Source organism: Pinus tabuliformis, chromosome 8 (assembly GCF_031772625.1).
Source record: "Pinus tabuliformis cultivar Carrire ecotype Pingquan chromosome 8, CPIR1, whole genome shotgun sequence".
NCBI lineage: Eukaryota > Viridiplantae > Streptophyta > Pinopsida > Pinales > Pinaceae > Pinus > Pinus tabuliformis.
The window spans coordinates 329,055,759-329,069,461 of NC_142294.1; positions in this window are offsets into that span (position 1 = coordinate 329,055,759).

Consider the following 13,703-nt stretch of genomic DNA (forward strand, 5'->3'; position numbering starts at 1 on the left):
CAAATATTAGATTTGACTTGATGCCACATATCGAGCTGCAGAAATGCCACATGGTTAGCAAGGCCCCTTCTCCACTCATTCACCACAAAATTCATCAGATGATTTATCCTTCATCCAAAGACCAAATGAGAATATGAGAGTACTATCAGATTTAGAACGACGGGCTCTACCACTCGGCATTCTTTCCGGGAACAAATGAAACCTTTGAACTTGGAGTAACTGGAGAATCCTTATCGATCATTCATATCCACTGGAAGTTGTTGGACCACCAAAACTTTGGTTTTAAGAAGACATGAGGTGAGGGCACATCTCCCTCACCCTTTAAATCTCCATCCACCTTACTTTCCCTAGATTCATGCCTTTGAGTCTCACTCAAGGATACTTGACATCTCCATGCATGTAAGTGTAGACCTTCCTTTTACCTTCACTTTTCATCCTTGCCCTACTGATGTAAAGCCATACTTGATCACCAACCTAAAAGTGATGAACATTATGATGCTTGTCATGGCACATTTTGAACCTATGAATTGTTTCATTCATCTGCAAAAAATAGCAAAACCTCTGTAGCCATTCCATTGTCTTTCCTACACCAACATGCCTTGAAACACAAGAATAATGTGCTTCCCTGATCTCATGAATTATTTCTCCCTGTGGTATGCACAACTTGCAAAGATGGTTAAATAACCTATTATGAACATGGTAATTTACTTCTTCCACATGTGAATCATGAGTTAGTGATTCACAAATGTCTTTGAAAAAGGTATCTACAGTATATTGTTCAATATAACTTGCATGTGCTAAAGAACTATTTTGTAGAATAACTAAAACATTCAAAGAAAATATTGACAACATATCAGCTACTTTGTTTGTTTACCTTCCTTATACTTGACTACCAAGTGGACCTGCTGCAAAATAACATCCATCTATAATGTTGGGACTACTGCAACTTAGTTTGAGCTTGAAGGTATTGAAGTGGCTGATGATTTGTTTGAATCATTATTTCTTTGCCCATTAAATAATGTTTCCATTTTTTAACACTTTCCATTATTACACATAATTTCTCATCATTAGTTAGATAGTTTGAAACTTGTTTAGAAAATGCTTCGAAATGGAAACAAATAGGCTTCCCTTTCTAAAATAAAACCGAACTCATTGCATACCTACTAGCATCAATTTCTATTTCAAACTGTTGTTGAAGGTCTGGTGGAGTTGTTACAATTTTCTGCTTTAAAGTTTCACATGATTTTTTGGTTTTCCTCCCTGCTGAATAGAGGCTTTAAAACTTGTTAAAGAATGAAGTGGTGATGCAATAAAAGAGAAATGAAAAACAAACTTCCTCCAATACTGAACTGCACCCACGAAACTTCTAACTTCCCAACTTGAACTAAAAGTAAGAATATCATCCAGATATGCTATAATAAACTTATCAATGTTGGAGATCAGATGCACAGCTAATTTTAAATCCAAATACACAACAGAGAATTCAAGCACATAAGACACAAGAATTTAACGTGGTTCACCCAACCAATCTGGGCTACGTCCACACAACATAGGCATCGGCAATTTATTAATCAAACAGGAGATTACATAAAGAAATCCTCACAAAACTCTCACCCTCATAGCAAACAATCCAAATGGTTGCCTGTTATATAGCAAAGAGAATTTAACCACCTCATTAACTCACTCACATCAAATATAAGAGGCATTAATCATCTCCCAACAACCTGGAGCTAATCTAGGAACTGAATTTCTATTGTTGTCACCTACAGAGATTTTTGCCTATTTTACTCACAACATAAAATCTCAACAATCTCCACCTTGACAACAATTAGCCGGATGCCCTGTTATTATTATTTTATCTTTTCTGCAAGCCAAGAGAAGCCAAACACCAGCGTAGCTTCTCTAACAAAACTGGTTTCGTGAACATGTCTGCACAATTCTCCTTTGTATGCACCTTTTCAAGAGAGAATCCCCTTTCAGTGATAACCTGTCTTACAAAATGGTACTTAATTGGAATATGCTTTGATTTACTATGATAGGCCGGATTCTTAGCCAAATTTATTGCACTTTGACTATCACAAAGTAACCTGATGTTGTCCTGTAACCTACCAAACTCACCAAGCAAACCTTTCAACCATACCGCCTCTTTGCAAGCATGCGAAGCAGCAATGTATTCTGCTTCAGTAGTGGATAAAGCAACAATGTTTTGTAGCTTCGACATCCAACTAATAGCTCCACCTGCAAGAGTAAAGACATACCCTGAAGTTGACCTTCTCTTATCCAAATCACCTGCAAAATCAGAATCAACATACCCGCAAACAGATTCACTACTCTTATTGTAAGTAATACAATAACTACTTGTGCCTCTAAGATACCGAAGCACCCATTTCACTGCTGACCAGTGTTCTTTACCCGGATTTTCCATGTACCTGCTGACAACCCCAACTGCATGTGAAATATCTGGTCGAGTACAAACCATCGCATACATTAAACACCCTACTACATTTGCATATGGAATTCAAGAGATATAATCCTTTTCTTCATCTGTATTAGGACATAAACTCGAAGAAAGCTTAAAATGGGAAGCTAAAGGGACTGAAACAGGCTTCACATTATTCATACCAAACCTCAAAAGTATTTTCTCAATATACTTTTGTTGTGATAGCCATAGCTTACCATTGCTCCTATCTCTGAAAATCTCCATGCCCAAAATCTGTCTTGTTGCTCCTAGATCTTTCATATCAAATGTCCTTGCCATCTGAGCCTTCAACCTTTTGGTTTCTTCTATGCCTTTGCTTGCTAAAAGCATATCATCCACATACAACACTAAGATAATGAACATGCCATTATTTAACTGCTTAAAGTAAACACAATGATCATATTCACTTCTTACATATTTCTGACTCAACATGAAAGAATCAAACTTCTTATACCACTGTCGAGGCGACTGCTTCAGGCCATATAATGACTTATTGAGCCTGCAGACAAATTTCTCATTGCGATGGTGAACAAAACCTTCCGGTTGTTCCATATATATTTCCTCATCTAAGTCACCATGTAGAAATGCAGTCTTAACATCTAACTACTGCAACTCTAAATCAAGCAAAGCCACTAATGCTAACACAATTCTAATTGAAACAATTTTAACCACTGGTGAAAAAATCTCATGAAAGTCAATACCGGCTTTCTGAGAAAACCCTTTTGCAACCAGCCATTCTTTGTACCTGTCTTCCGTATCATTCACACCCCGTTTCAGCTTGAAAACCCATTTACACCCCACAGTTTTCCTGCCTTTCGGAAGCTCAACCAGATCCCATGTACCATTCTTACTTAAGGCCATCATTTCGTCCTTCATGGCTTCTTTCCACTTGTCACTATTTGAAACTTCTACAGCTTCCTGATAACACAAAGGTTCATCATCATTAGCGGTCAAAGCAACTGAAGTAAAATGATCATCATACCTTCTCGGAGGGCGTTTGATCCTTGTAGACCTTCTTAAGAATGCTTCTAGTGCTTCCAAAATTAGCTGTCTATCATCTGTAGGAACTTCTTCATGATCGCCATCTGAGACCTGTTCATGACCTCCATCTGAACCCTGTTCATAATCTGATTCTCAAACCTGTTCATGACTAGAATCTGAACTATGGTCGTTATGACTATCATTAGAAATGTTGTCAAACTGAATGTGCTGGAAATCAAATACATCATCCTGTTTCAATCTTCTATCTACATCTAACTATACAAGAGAGGATTCATTAAACTTTACATCTCTGTTGATGATGATTTTGTGGGTAGTAGGGTCCCACAATCTATATCTCTTTGTTCCATCACCATACCCAACAAAGATATACTTTTTAGACTTTGGATCTAATTTACTTCGCTGATGTTTAGGCACTAGAGCATATGCTTCACAACCAAACACTCTGAGTTTAGAATAGTCACAAGGGTGTCCTTTCCATACCTCTTGCGGAACCTTGCAGCCTATCGCCGTTGATGGAGATCGGTTTATCACATAACAAGTTGTTGCCACTGCTTCCGTCCACAACTCCTTTTGCAACCCGGCGTTACTCAGCATACACCTTGCTCTCTCTAGAAGAGTCCTGTTCATGCGTTCAGCAACGCCATTCTGCTGAGGAGTATAAATCGTGGTCTTGTGTCTCTCGATCCCTGCATCCTTGCAATAGCTGTCAAACTCCTTGGAGGAAAACTCACCACCATTGTCAGTTCTTAAACATTTTATAGTTCTACTAGTGTTATTTTCTACCAATGATCTAAACTGCTTGAAAACTGTAAAAACATCAGACTTCCTTTTCAACATGTAGACCCACACTTTTCTAGAAAAGTCATCAATAAATGATACAAAATATGACGAGCCACCATATGACGCTGTAGGGGCTGGACCCCAAACATCTGAATGGATATAATCAAGTATGCTTTTACTAGTATGTTTGCCTATTTTAAACTTTTGTTTACTTTGTTTACCAAACAGACAATGTTTACAGAAATCTAACTTTCCAGATCTTAGATTAGGAAGTAACTTGCGGTCAGCCAAAATTTTCAACCCTCGTTCGTTCATATGGCCCAACCTTTGATGCCATAGGAGAATGGAACTACTGTCCTGTTCAGACACCGACACATGATCTGACCCAGTTCTACCTTCTAATTGAAAAAGATTTCCTACCTTCTTAGCCTTCATCACTAGTAAAATACCTTTATAGATTTTGATAACTCCACCTTGAATTACAGTTTTATATCCATTCGTATCCAGTGCTCCTAATGAAATTAGATTTTTTCTTAGATCTGGTACATGTCTCACATCAGTTAACAATTTGGTTGTGCCATCAAACATTTGCAGTTGTATACTTCCTATCCCAACAATACTGCAAGTGACATCATTACCCATGTACACGACTCCATCATCAACTGATCTATATGTCTTAAACCAATCTTTATGAATACACATATGGTTAGATGCCCCGGAATCTAACAACCAATGTTGATCATGTTTTGAAACATTAACAGACAATACCTCATCACTCATACTTGAACCAGATACTGAACCTGTATTTGTGGTGTTGGCTTCCTTCTTTTTTGTCGAAGAGCCTTCTTTAGCAGCCTGCTTTCGCTTCCAGCAATCCTTTTTCAGATGTCCAGCCTTGCCACAATGCCAGCACTTCACCTTTCTCTTCTTTCCTTTGGACTTTGAACGAGAGTCGCTATGCTTTCCCCCGGAGTGTCTCTCTCTTGAGCGACCTCTGGCCATCATTACCTCTGACGTAGAGGTGTCTGCATTCGACCTCTTCCTCGTCTCCTCAGACAACAAGGCTCCAACAACATCGTCAAACTCAAGAATGTCTGCTGTACTAAAGCTTATGGAAGTAACAAAGTGATCCCAGGATTCGGGCAATGAACACAATAGAGTTATTGCCTTATCCTCTGAATCAAATTTTACATCTAGACTGTCTAACTGCACTAGTAAGGTATTAAAAACATTCAGGTGATCAGTAATCGAGGTACCTTCTTTCATCCGCAAACCGTAAAGCTGTCGTTTCAGGAGAATCCGATTTTTCAAGGATTTCGTCATATACAGCGTCTCCAACTTCGTCCACAAACCAGCTGCAGTCTTCTCTGACACGATGTTAAATAAAACATCATCAGCCAAACACAACCGAATTCCGCTCAAGGCCCTGCCATCCAATTCATTCCACTCATCATCTGTCATGGGGGAAGGTAGTTTGGACCTGCCCAACAATGCCTTTGCCACGCCCTGCTGTACCAGCAGATCATGCATTTTTACCTTCCAGATCTCGAAATTATTTTTGCCATTAAATTTCTCGATTTCGAACCGGGCACTTTGAGTTTTCGCCATTTGTATCAATCAAAAAACAATAATCTCCAAAAAACCAACTTTTAATGAAGTTTGTGATTAAATACCAGCAATTAGCAAAACCAACTGCCTATGCCTTTCTGTCTTTGCCTTTAAATAAAACAAAAAACAATATTCTGTTGTGTGAATCACAATGTACCAATTCAGCAATTTATTTCACCGCACACCATAAAAAAAGTTCGAATCACCAATGGAAGGATTGATCTGCTCCACCAAAAAAAAACTACTCCACCATATGCGTTCACCCACTTTAATATTAATCCACCATTAACAAATGTTCACACTTTCCATTACGTTAACATGGTTTATACAATGTGTAACATATGGTTTATAACATGGTATATATCATATGCGTTTCAACCTTTTATGTTAACATATATAGCGCATGTATTTGATCTATCCACGCCATTTTTTAAAAAATATATATCCATGCTGTTTATAAATACAAACCCACGTTGTGTATTTAACATAACCAAGCATTTTTTAATGTAATTCCATCTCCATGCAAGTGTTAAAATTCAACGCCAAACAGGTTTCAAATATATATGCACGCCGTTTTATAGCATATCCATTCCACGCAGCAATCTATTTTTCACAACTTACGTTACCTCCACCAGATCGGTTTAATCCACCACGCACCAGCACCACCAGATCGGTTCTCAAATCCACGCAGCAGTCTTTAAATCCAGCAAAGGTTATGTCAGCGCAGGTATATCAGGAAGCAACCAAATACGCAGCACCGACAACCAAAAACGCAGCTATGCAGCACCGGCAGCACTCCCAAACAATACGCACGCATAAAGGAACAGCGAACAGAGTTACGAACAGCGAAAATCGCACTGATCAGAATCGGTTCTCGGCCTCCAGTAATCAATGTCCGCCTCCAGCAGTCATATACGCACGCAGGCTCAGCGTTCTTGGCCTCCAGCAACAGGCTTAGTATTCTCCACCTCCAACTGCTCTGATACCAATTGTTGGAGATCAGATGCACAGCTAATTTTAAATCCAAATACATAGCAGAGAATTCAAGCACATAAGACACAAGAATTCAACGTGGTTCACCCAACCAATCTGGGCTACGTCCACACAACATAGGCATCGGCAATTTATTAATCAAACAGGAGATTACATAAAGAAATTCTCACAAAACTCTCACCCTCATAGCAAACAATCCGAATGGTTGCCTGTTATATAGCAAAGAGAATTTAACCACCTCATTAACTCACTCACATCAAATATAGGAGGCATTAATCATCTCCCAACAACCTGGAGCTAATCTAGGAACTGAATTTCTATTGTTGTCACCTACAGATATTTTTGCCTATTTTACTCACAACAGAAAATCTCAACAATCAAGACAAGAACGAAACACATCATTCATCATTCTTATTAAATTTGTTGGAGCATTGCATAAATCAAATGACATAACCAACAATTCATCAAGCCCCTGTCTAGTCTCACATGCAATTTTCCAAACATCATTCTCTCCAATACACATCTAATGATAACCATTTCATAAATCTAGTTTAATGACCGATATACGATTCACGCCAATGTTCAGAAGAGGTGCAACATATAGTAATTTATTCCCATGTTGCATTTCTCATTTTGGAAGGATACTTTTTGGCTCTTTAAACAATTCTTTATATGAGTCTAGCATTTCAGCCAATTTTTCCTCAAATTGAGAATCACATCCTTGAAAAGCATCATACTTGTCTTTAGGTTGCTTTTTAACAATCATGGGAAAATACCTTTTACTTGAATTTATTAAACTTTTCAAATGAGTGGCGTTGATTAAATCCAAGTTTGTCGTACTTATGTGTGCCATGACAATGTATTCAATTCCTTCTTTAAAAAGATGATATATGTTCTCCCTTATATGAGAAATAGCTTTTCTATCATAAAGATACATACTACACAACACAAATCCACATATATCCAGAGAAATCACATCTAGCTCAACTTCAACAAAAAAATTAGTTGTAATTGCAAACCTTAAACGACATTGTTTTGTGACCTGCATCTGAGTTTTTTCTTTCAACCATCCTAAAGGGTATGGTTTTGGATGATTTTGAGTTTCCAATTCAAATTTCTTACTAGTTCCTAAGATATTAAATTTGCTTGTGACCCACTATCAAATAATGTGTCTATCTTAGTGTGCTTGGAAATAATCCTTATGTGAAAAAGTTCAACCCTCTTCTTTTCATCAATCACATTATTAGTCTTTGAAGATGATGTAGAGTAAGTGGAACTAGAACTAGCTTCAGAAATTATACTTGTGAGACTCATTGTGGTAATCTTGTGTTCATCATTGGAGTCAGACCCCAAATCTTGTTGGACTATAGCATTCACTTTCATTTAACCCTTCTCTTTAAGGAACTTCTTTGGCTTAAGTTCAGGATGAATCTTTCAACATTTGGAATCATCATGTCTGACCCTATGAAAATGAGTACATGTAGGTCTTTCCCCTTCTTTCTTTGTTGTCACCAATTTATTTCGTTTCAACTTACCCTTTCCTTTGCCTTCTTTGGGGTCTTGGTGTTATCAGGAAAACTAGTGTCTATGCAAAGCTGCTAGTCCCACTAAGGCTGGTAGCTACCTTAGAAACAAACAAACTAAAACCTACTTTCGTTTTCATTTATGAGAAATAGATCAGAGAAGAATAAGGAGACCAATCTCGGTCTTGCGCTTGGTTCCTTGCTCGGTCCCTCTCTCATCTGGTAGGTCTTTGCCACTCTCTTCCTTATCTACCCATCTTCAAAGAGTACCTGTAGAATCAAAGCAGCATAACACTATCCAAGAACATAGATCTATTATCATAAACAATACATGACCAGATGTATATTGACCACACAAATGCATAAATCATCAATCATACAAGAATGTGGAGGAAAACTTGAATAGCTTTATTGATAATCAAGAAAGAGAAAAGCGGATTACAACCAATTGTTCTGACCCAACATCATCCTCTCAACAAGTAAGCCCTTCTTCACCTCATGAAAATCTTAGATCACCCAACACTATGAAGTTACACCAAGAAACCAACAACACTTCCTTACAAGATACAAAATTCCAGCCCCTAGATCTCTGGGATGAGGGATCCATATATAGATTTTTGTAAGGGGAATGAGTCAGCTTTTGATATTTGATTAGTGTCCTCTCTCTGATAGTTCTTGATTCCACTTGGAGATTGGCGATCTCTTACTCATCCCTAGTCGAATGCAGAGAGGCAAGTGTCACAGGAGAAGTTTCTGGAAGATTCCATGCTCCTCCACCTTGCGGATTGACCCTGCCATTTGTCCACTATCGCCCATCACACCCCATACAAGGGATTTTCAACATGCATCACACCTACTGTGCGTATTCAGGTGGGATGCAACGCATTTTGACTATGGAGCAGGTGAAATGGTCCAGTTTTGACCAGTTCTGAGTAGTTTTTCATGGAGAACTTCTGGGAGATGTTGTAATCAGTTGATCTTGTTCTTTTAGGGGTTGGAACAACACCTTTAGGGACTTAGGAGCCCTTAGTTTTTGGACATTTATGATTGGGGTTGCAGTGCCCAAAAATGTCTATAACAGTTTCCGCTTAAAGCATGAGGTCGTTAATCTTTTGATGTCGGGTGAAATGCTTTATCATGAGGATCCGAAGTTTTTCCAAGCTGGAAGGCGACCTGTAATAAGATACAATACAATACATTATCTTCATAATATTTTCATGATCTAGCTGAGGTGGGCATTCCCATGCTCAGCTTTATAAATTCATTTTCATGTACATAGGACAGACAATCTTCTGAGTGTAGACTGATGATTCTGGTAGAGCCATCATCCCTTAGATTGGATGATTATCTATGCAATAGTGATGTAAATTTGATGTCTTTATTTTCCTGAATATATTTCGCAACCTGAATGGATGAAACTAGATCTGGGGTCTTCAATCTCGTTTGATCTTCACTCAAAGTACAAGTCAATCCATGTGAGAGATGTTCTGGAGTCGAACATGGAAAGACATCGCCTAATTACCAGCCAATGATATAAGATGTTAACAGGCACGGGAGGAATCACCGATAATGATGATGACCCTCAAGGTACTACAGTACAATTCACGTGGTGTGAATAAGGGACTTGGCGTTGAACACCACGCAAAATCTTTCGGTCGAAGGCCATTGATGTAAACCTGTTGCCGGAAGTGAGAAACTTGCCATTGAGGTATCCAAGCTTCAAAGTACTGAAAGGGTTGTTCCTAGATCGACTTCTTGGATAATGAGCTGATGTCGACAAGAAGCGATCCTTCGTAGGAGGGCCTTAGTGAATCCCACATCAATGACACGGAATGGAGCAAATGATTTTAATGGAGGTGAAAATGATCTGGTGATATAAGGTTCAGGATGGCGGTCATGAAAGAATGGAGCGTAAATGTATTGCAGTGGGTGAGACACAGGGTGAATTCTCTGAGTCACTTCTCTTGAACATATCGACGACACTTACATGATGGATTGGTAGCATTAACCCCAAATATGGATGGTGTGATGGAACCATGGTGACGTGACCAGTGAATAGAACAACCCAACCCGACTCGGATGTGGAGTGAAAGTGTCATGTTCAAGAGCGACTTGCTACCAAAAAAGTTTCTTCAAGTTTTCTTCCCAATTTTTCCCCAGTCATTGCTGACCAATACCTCTTTATTTTTTTCAAGCTTGAGGAGGATAACATATTCTTGTTCTATAATTTACCCTTCGGGCAAACCCATCGCTATGTTTTAATGAGCTTAGCGATAGTGAAACTCATTCTTGTCTGTTATGGACAAGTTTGTCGCTATTTAGTTTTAATGAGTTTAACAACAAAGATAACTCGGTCCTTTTCAATTTTAGAGAGTCTGAAAAGGGACATAAAGGAAACTCAAAAAATCCTTTTTCGTCATCTAATCCCTTAAGTCCAAAAAAGTATAAAATAATACAAAAGGGATGAATTTTCGATAATTTTAACGTGCCAAACAAAACAAGCGCTCGATCCTTTTGTGTAATAATCCCTCAGGTCCAAAAAGATTAAAATCTAAAGAAGGGATAGCACTTCTGGTCCCTTTAACGAGCTAGAGAGGCCAATGGCTCGGCAATCTTTTCATATTTTACGAGTCAGTTGAAAAGAGCTTAAAGGAGACTCGTCTTTGAGGAATGAGTGATAGATTCGGGTAGCAGCTCATTCCAGGTAAGAGTTGGAATTTTCCAATCACGGCAGTGTCACAAGGATGGCTAACAGGATGACTCTTCGCAGCTGTTCCTCAAAAGCGGTAAACAATCAAGTGGAGGTGAATGATCAACCAATACAAAGTGGAGGTGATGATGAGAACATGACCAAGGCTTCAAAGGCTGATGATAATACATTCACGATGGTTATTTACCAGAAAAAATGGTTCATTTTTTAATGAGCTTAAACACTTGGGGAAACACTTGCTCATTGCTTATGTTTATGTTTTAACAAGCTTGAATTCCGCGTTAAAACTGCTCGAGGCGGGTTTATTTTTTAACAAGCTTGAACCCTGCAGTAACACTACTCGTGATAAGTTTGCATGCCCCTAGCATAATAATGCAAATCGAGGTGCATGCCCCCCAAGCTTCATTGCATTCAACTCGGTGGTTGGAATGAAGGTTTACCTTTGAGATTTGGAACGAGATTTGTTTCATTTTTTAATGAGGTTGAGACAGTAAAAGAACTATCCTCATGACTCCTTGTTTCATTTTTTAATGAGGTCGACACGAGATAAGAACCATCCTCAGAATCCACCATATTTACAGTATTTGATAGAAATTCAAAAACTGAAGGATGATTAAGGTCATTGGAATAATCTTCATTGTAATCCGGGAGATGGGAACGATGGTAGTAATATTCCCATGGTGCCTCCCCTAACATCATTGACTGAATGATTCCTTTTTCTAGAATGTCTAGAATGTACATACGACCAAGGATCTGAAGAGGTACCATATTCCTTAGACCTATCTATCCAAACACTCGATGAGCATTGATTTGGGTTTGCCCCCCAGGCTAAGAAAATTGATTGCTACAATATTTCTAAAATGGCGATGATCCATGCTGACAGAATGTTTATGAATCTTCCAAATCCATGAGATATAGAATATTTCATATTGCAGGTTTCCACTATGGCCACTTCCACTAGATTACTCGGAGGCGGTAGGGAAAAGGTACCCATTAAGGCAGGGTATTTTAGGAGACCTACTCCGATATTTTGAAGCGAATGATTGCTTCCATTGATCATTGGAATGCTTCTTGTAACTTGTGAACTATTGGGGAGAAATATTTGTTGGTCGACGATTGTAATTCCTCCTTAAAAGGGAAATGAAATCTTCTTGAAGTAGGTCGACACAACTGCGTCCATGGCATATATCCAGGACCTTCCCAGTAGGATGTTGTAATCGAGGTTTCCGTCGATTACTTCAACATCAATTTCTACTGCTTTTCCCCCTACTTCAACTTGCAAGTTACTTAAAATCCCGTATGGAGTGTATGATCGTCCATCAAATGCTTTTAACATTGTTGATGATCACGACAAGGGTGGTGAGCCTAAATGTTTCTACCAACTCATCGACATAATACATGTAGATGCCCCCTCATCAATAATTGTTCGATGAATAGTTTTGTTGAGGGCTTTCACTTGAATAAGGAAAGCTAGTTGAGCTGGTAACTGAGGTTCATATCCTTTTTGATTAAAGGATACAAGATTGGAATCTGTTGGCTCAATCCCACCTATTACTGATAATAGAGTCTGCTTTTGGGAGGGGCAATTTTGCGGTACCTCAAGTGTCGACATAGCAGATGGCGATTTTGCTAGGTCCTCTACTATATTATAATTTTGTGCTACTTTGGCATGAGGATTAAATGTTGATTTGTGTACTACTCCCTTTGGCGACTTTATCATTAGCTTAGGAATGATAGGTGGTACAACTTCAGTCGAAGTTGTTGTCGAACTACTAGGTTGATCATTATCCTTGTTGTTCGACAGCTGTGGATTTTCGTAATCTTTATTCCTTGTCGTTATCAAAGCATCATTTTGTTGTTTCAAAATCGACAACATAAGCACTTGGGATCGGGAAGCATTTTGATTAGCAACCAGTTTGGTTCCCGGGTTTGGAAACGGATCAGTCAATACCGCTGAGGTTTTTGAACTCTTAAAGAGTTTCTTAACTTCAGCTTTATGTGGAAAATCTCTCGTCCGATGATCCTCATCGCATATCTGACACCCCACAGGGGGTTTCCTTTGCCCAGAAGGGTTTGCAGAAGGTTTTTCAGGAGATGACTCATCCTGCTTCTTTTTTCTCCCTTTCTTTTTCTTCTTTCCCCCTGGTTGCTTCAGTTGTTTTCCATTGTCGGTCGACACAACATTCACCTCCGAGGCAAGAAGTTCTTCATTTTCATTTTGAACAGAAATCTCATGGGCTTTCTTAGATGTAGCCTTTGTCGATTTCATGCTTGTCGTACCTATCACGCCAACACCGGCATGAGAGTCTTTGTTTGCTTTAGGAAGGGAAGGAATGGAAAATTCCAATCTAGGAGCATCAGGTATTTTATCGTAGAGTGTGCCAGACTGAGTATAGATCAAGTCTAGATATTGTGCACGAGCAATAAATTTCTCTTCAGTGATGACTCCTCCCTTTGCCACATCTTCTGTGATAAAAGGTAATAATGACTTAATAAACAATTCATCTAGCAGCTGATCAGGAACATATGTTTTTACCATTCTGCGATGACGTCGCCACTCATGAATATGATTAGATATGTGAGTGGATGTTGTCTGTTTGAAATTGGT